Source organism: Chrysochloris asiatica, unplaced genomic scaffold, assembly GCF_000296735.1.
Source record: "Chrysochloris asiatica unplaced genomic scaffold, ChrAsi1.0 scaffold00062, whole genome shotgun sequence".
Taxonomy (NCBI): domain Eukaryota; kingdom Metazoa; phylum Chordata; class Mammalia; order Afrosoricida; family Chrysochloridae; genus Chrysochloris; species Chrysochloris asiatica.
The window spans coordinates 5,924,666-5,930,867 of NW_006408580.1; the positions used below are offsets into that span (position 1 = coordinate 5,924,666).

Here is a 6,202-nt window from a genome sequence, read left to right on the forward strand (position 1 = left end):
AAAACCCCAACATAAAAGGACACAACTATCTCAAGAATTATGCTGTGCTAACGTAGACACCTAACTGACCTTCAGAGACAAAAATAGTAAGAAATTTTTCTCCCATTAACTTCTCAATATCTATCTGCACACCTCTACAGTGATGACTAGAGGAGGGGCCTAGCAAGCAAATACCCTTATCCTCTGCTGGAGGCTTCTATGGTGCACACACACTGCCTGTGTAGGAAGGTGACTGGACAGTCGGCCACAGTTTTATTTTTGTCTCTGCTTTTATATTGCTTCTGCTCTTGGTCTTTTTTATGACAATTTTTTCATGGAGGTGGAAGCTTTTGCTCCTATGTTAACCAAGAAGAGTCAGCAATCATGGCCATATAGCCAAGCTAAAAGCAGAACCAAATGAAATAATAATAAAAAAGATAACAACAGAACACTATGAACAGTTGTACTCCAAAAAATTCAAAAACTTAGAAGAGATGGATAGATTTCTAGAAAAACATGACCTACCAAAACTTACACACAGTGAAGGAGAAAACATGCACAGACCCATAACAAAAGAAGAAAATGATCAGATAATAAAAAAATGCTCAACCAAAAGAAGTCCAGTCCCAGATGGCTTCACTGGTGAGTTCTACCAAACATTCAGGGAAGATTTTTCACCAATTTTCCTCAAATTATCCCAAAATATAGAAGAGGATGGAAAACGTCCTAACATTTTTTATTAAGCATGCATAACCCTCATGACAAAAACAGGGAAGGATATTACTAAGAAAGCAATCTACAGACCGATTTCCGTCATGAATACAGAAGCAAAAATTCTCAGTGAAATCCTAGCCAAGGGAATCCAGCATCACATAAAAAAAAAAAAAAAATGATACATCATGACCAAGTAGGTTTCATAAAAGGGATTCAAAAAAAAAAAAAAAAAAAAAAAAAAAGCTCAGAAAAGGGCATGAAGTATGAAATAGTCCAAAATATTCACTGTAGTTATCTCTGGGTAATAGGATTATAATATTTACTTTTCTTTGTACTTTCATGAATTTATATTTTCTTCCAAATATGTGTCTGTTCAGAAAATTGATAACCTCATTAATAAGAATGAGGCATGATATCTCTTCTCAGTTTGGGAAGGAAGCCCTGTATGTAGATAATCTTGATATTGTAAAAGCCTTGCGATCATCTCTTCCGACATGTACCATTGTGGATTCCTTTTGCTGTACTTCTGCCAGATGGTCTGTCATCTACAGCTACACTGTCAGCACTGAGTAAGAAGTATACAGAGATTTCAAGGCAATCTACTTACAATATGGACAGTTCCAATTGTTGGACATTTCTTCCTTATTAAAGCAAACTTGTAATCTTCTAAATGTAGTATATGAATGCAGTATATGGTGTGGTGCTTTAGGACGAGCACCGAACTGCTAGCCAGCCACAGGTTTGCAGTTCAAACCCACTAGCTGCTCTTCAGAAACCCTATACAGGGTCACTAAAAGTCAGAACTGACTCAATGGCACTTAACAACAACAAATATAATATGATGATGACCAACTGCTAGAAAAGAACATCATGGTTGGGAAAGTAGAGGATCAGTGGAAATGTGTGAAACCCTCAGTAAGGTAGCCTGACACAATACCCCCCAGCAATGGTGAAGATGGCCCAGGACACTATTTCATTGTGTTGTACATGAGGTTGCCTAACTCAGAGCTGCCTTAATTGCAACTAACAACAAAAAATTGTAATACGACTATAGCTCCCCTTCACTGCTTTTGAGTCCGCTAAGTGTGAATGCATTCCTCACCTCCAGTTATCCAAAGGGCTCCACCTCAACTCCACAGTTTTCAGACCCTTTGAGATCACTATGATTCTAGCATAGAAACTCAAAATGTTGGTCCATGAACCAGCAGCATTAGTATCACCCAGAGCTTTCTGAAAATGTAGAATTTCAGGTTCCTTCCCAGACCTACTGAGTCAACTCTACATCTCAGCAAGATACTTGGGGTTTGTGTACATATTGGTTTTAAAAGCACTGAACTGGGGCACGGAGGGCATTCTTATTTGTCAGCATCTCATTTAATAGGTGTTCTTCAGACTGAAGAACATTCCCATATTCTTGCAATATACAAAGTGATTGTTAGCTCTCCTGATATATCCATTCATCACTGAAACCAATATTTATGGCGTTTGTCTCCTTATGCAAGTCACTGCTGTCAGACACGGTTACAAATAAGACAGCTGGGAAAAATTCAATCGCTGCAAATGTCTAAGAGTTTCAGGCCCCTGTGTAAGAGTTGTTACGAGACATCAGTTATCAATTTACAAAAGGATGTTTTGGACGATGATGGCAATTGAAGCTAAGAGAAGGAAACAATCATCTGAGATCAAGGTGGTGACAGAGGAATGAGCTTGTAATTGGGTTTGTAATGATTAAATGCCATGATAGTGTTAGTTTGCCTTCAAGTTGGCTCCCACTCCTGGTGACCCTTTCCATGTACAACAGAATGAACTGGTGCTTGGTTCTGTGCTAGCTTCCTGATTACCGATATATTTGTGTATATTGCGGTGGCTATCATGCAGCTTCATTCAGGGTTTCCCTCATTTTCACTGACTCTCTACATTACCAAAAACAATGTCCTTCTCCAGTAATGAGTCCCTCCTGATGACATGTCCAAAGTCAGCAAGTTGAAGTGTCAGGCAATATTCTATAATCCTTAGGGTTTTCATAGGCTCAGTTTTGGAAGTAGATCATCAGTAGTCTTTCTTAGTCTGGAAGCAACACTGAACCCTGTCCACCATGGGTGACCCTGCTGGTGTTTGGAATATGGTCTAGTTTCCAGTATCATGGCAACACACAAGTAACACAAATTGACACACTGATTGTGTTATTGAAAAACACTGAAAGTATCATGGACTCCAAGTAGAAGCCAGGATGGTGAAACTTTGTCTATCATACTTTGGACATGCTATCAGGAGGGACCAGTCTGTGGAGAAGGACATCATGCTTGGAAAAGTGGAGGATCAGCGTAAAAGAGGAAGACCTCCAACAAGATGGATTGGCACAGTGGCAACAGCAATGGACCCAAGTGTAACAATTGTGAGGCTAATGCAGGACCTGGCAGTGTTTAGTCCTGTTGTGCATAGCTTTGCTACGAGTTGGAACATCACCTAACAGTAAACAACAACAATGCATTAGAAATTGAAAAATCCATTTAAAAAAAATCAAGCAAGTCTGTATATTTAGAACACTATGAACATAAACCTTACCCCATTTCTTTAATAAGGATTCTTTAATTTCAAAACCATGAATAAAATGATTTAGCAGTCAACTCTATTCCCCCATTACAACTTCTTTTGGGGAACAACTAGAATCCTTAAACCAATGAGGGATCCCACTGATGTATTTAAAGCTTCGTGTTCAGATTAACGGTATTCTATTTAAGAAAAAATAAGACTTTCCTGTGTGTTACAGACTGAAGTGGAAAAAAAATGGATTCTCCTTTTAACACCATTAGTCCTTGACTCCTTTGTGAAAATTTATTCATTAGATTATAGCAAGTAAATTTTGGTTGGTGTGGTGGAAAGAACAGATTGTTCTGGAGAAACCATCATTACTCACTTAAGTTGGGGACATTTAGAGGCCAACCTCTGGACAGTGGGCATCTGAGGTAAAGCCATCAAGTGAAGCAATGAGATGGGAGAGGGGACAATTTCCCATTCTGCAGTTTCACTTGAGGTCTCTCTACCAGACTTTGGGTCTACCCTTCTTATTTCATTACCCTCTTGATACCTGAATTTTAACAGTGAAAACATGTCACTTACCAGATTATGTGTCTTTACTGGCTTCATTGGTTGCTTTCTGGAACACATTTAAGCTGCCGATTTCAAACGCAGTCAGTTTGAAATCCATTCCAGCCGAGCAGTGTATAAATAGCCATCATGGGTAATTAGTGTCTCCAATTTTCTTCTTTCTAAATAATATGGTTCAATATATTTTAGCTTTTCTCTCCCCAAATCATGTCAAGTAAATTATGTTTTCTTTTGCCTTGCAAAGTTCATGCATATATCACTTCAACCATGATTATAAAGGATACGGGGCTTAAAAAAAAAAAAAAGAATATTAACCAACCATTCACTAATATTTTATGATCATAAGATTATTTCAGTCAGATTTTCTTAGGAAAACAACTTTTTTAGAGAAAACACTTTCATTTTTTATAAAGTGAATATTAAGTTACTATATAACATTAAATGGGAATTTTTTTGCTTATTATTCTTGTCTTTTTTGCCCACCCACACACACCAATGTCACACACATTTCTGCTTTGAATCACTTTAAGTTCGCCATAAATCTGTACTCATAATTTCAATGGCAGAAAAAAGTCGGCATGAACATCAAGGGAGTCTGCTCAAGTTTTTGGTGGTCCTGGTGCTTCATGCTTCTGAATTCTCAAGGAATTACCATTTTCTTAGGCTTGACGCCTGAGGCAAAAATTGAGCCAGAGGGAGAGGTTCTTACAAAACTCTGGAGGGGTAGATAGTGCTGTTGCTGTGAAGCACTGTTGAGTTGCTTCCACCTCAGAGTGACTCTCTACAGGATTTCTGGTGAGTTTGAACCGCTGATTCAAATCAACCTTATCCTACAGTGTCACAACAGCTCACCTAATTGTTGTTGTGTGCTGTCAAGAATTCTGACTCATGGCAACCCTTTTAGGACAGAATAGAACTGCCCCCTTAGGGTTTCCAAGATTGTAATCTTTATAGAGGAAGCCTGCGGCACCTTTGTCCCACAGATTGCCTGGTGGGTTAGTACCACAGTACCATACCATTGAGCACTCCCATGAGATTTGTGTGTGTGTGTGGGGGGGGGGGGAGTGTGTTTTTCACAAATAAGATTTTTTATTTGTCACCATGAAAAGTCTGAATTTTAAACAGGTTCTTGAACTGGTGGTTCATAGCCATCAGCATGTTCAACTTTAGTACCTGTCTCATCTCTAGTAGCTTTTCCAGAACTAGTTGCCTTCACCATGAAGCTCCATGAGTTTTCCCAACTCAAACTTGGGATTCTTCAGCATTTTAAATTTCCTAACAAACACATCATGGAGAGGGTAAATAGACTGGCAAGCCTGCTGTAAGTCCTTTTCAATGCTGTCTGGCATCAGTTTATTGACCACTTCTTTCAAGTTATGATTTCCATCATTTTCTTCTGGATTTGATGGATCTGTTGGTGCTGAGCATAAAATGTCTTCCGAATCTGGTTGTTGCGTTTTTTAGTAAAACCAACACAGAACAGGCGGAGCAAATAACCATCTGTAGTCTTGACATCAACGTGAGCTTCAAACATGGTCTGTCATTTTTTGACCATGGAGCACATTTTGTCACGGGTAACATCCATGCCATGGAAGTTGGTCAAGCAGTTTTTGCCCTGGACATCCTCAGTAATTAGCTTGAATTTTCTAAATTCAACTTCATTGCTTGCAGATCAGCAAGACTCACTTCAAAAGCACGACCCTTGTATCCATCAGACACAATTTTGGTTCCTTGAGTCCTTGTGACTAGTGTTTTCCCAATATGTCTTATATTGAACATAGCTGGTGCCTTCACATAACACCAATCTTTCTTAGAAAATGGAGCAATCACTTTATTCTTGGCTCCTTTTTTGACACCTTTTGTAAGGCTCTTGTTCTTGCCGACCACCATGGTGCTGCTCAGAGAGCCAAAAGGGCTCCCATGAGTTTTTAAAGACATTTAACCCACCAGAGATGTGTGGGTCCTTCTTTTCCAGTCTGTGCTCTTTAAGACCATCTACTTGGGCAATACTAAAACCAGTTGTCCGTGAATTGACCCTGACTCATGGTGACCACCTTTTAAAGTGCTGACGCTTGAGGACTAAGGTGCACCTGACCCAAGCCACGGTATTTTCAATAACTTCATATGGATGCGAAAGCTGGACAGTGAATAAGGAAGATTGTAGAAGGATTGATGCCTTTGAATTGTGGTGTTGGAGGAGAATACTGAAAGTGTCATGGACTGCCCAAAGAACCAATAGATCTGTTTTGGAAGAAGTACAGCCAGAGTGCTCCTTGGAGGCCAAGATGGCTAAGCTTCGTCTCTCATACTTTGGGAGGAAACAGTCACTGGAGAAGGATGTCATGCTGGGTAAGATGGAGGGTCAGAGAAGAAGAGGAAGACACCCAACGAGATGGATTGG

General features: G+C 39.5%; 1 pseudogene; it reads right to left on the reverse strand.

Moving 5' to 3' along the window:
• Nucleotides 1-4,918: 4,918 nt before the first annotated feature.
• Nucleotides 4,919-5,691, reverse strand: LOC102840970 (annotated as a pseudogene).
• Between the last annotated feature and the right edge of the window lie 511 nt (nt 5,692-6,202).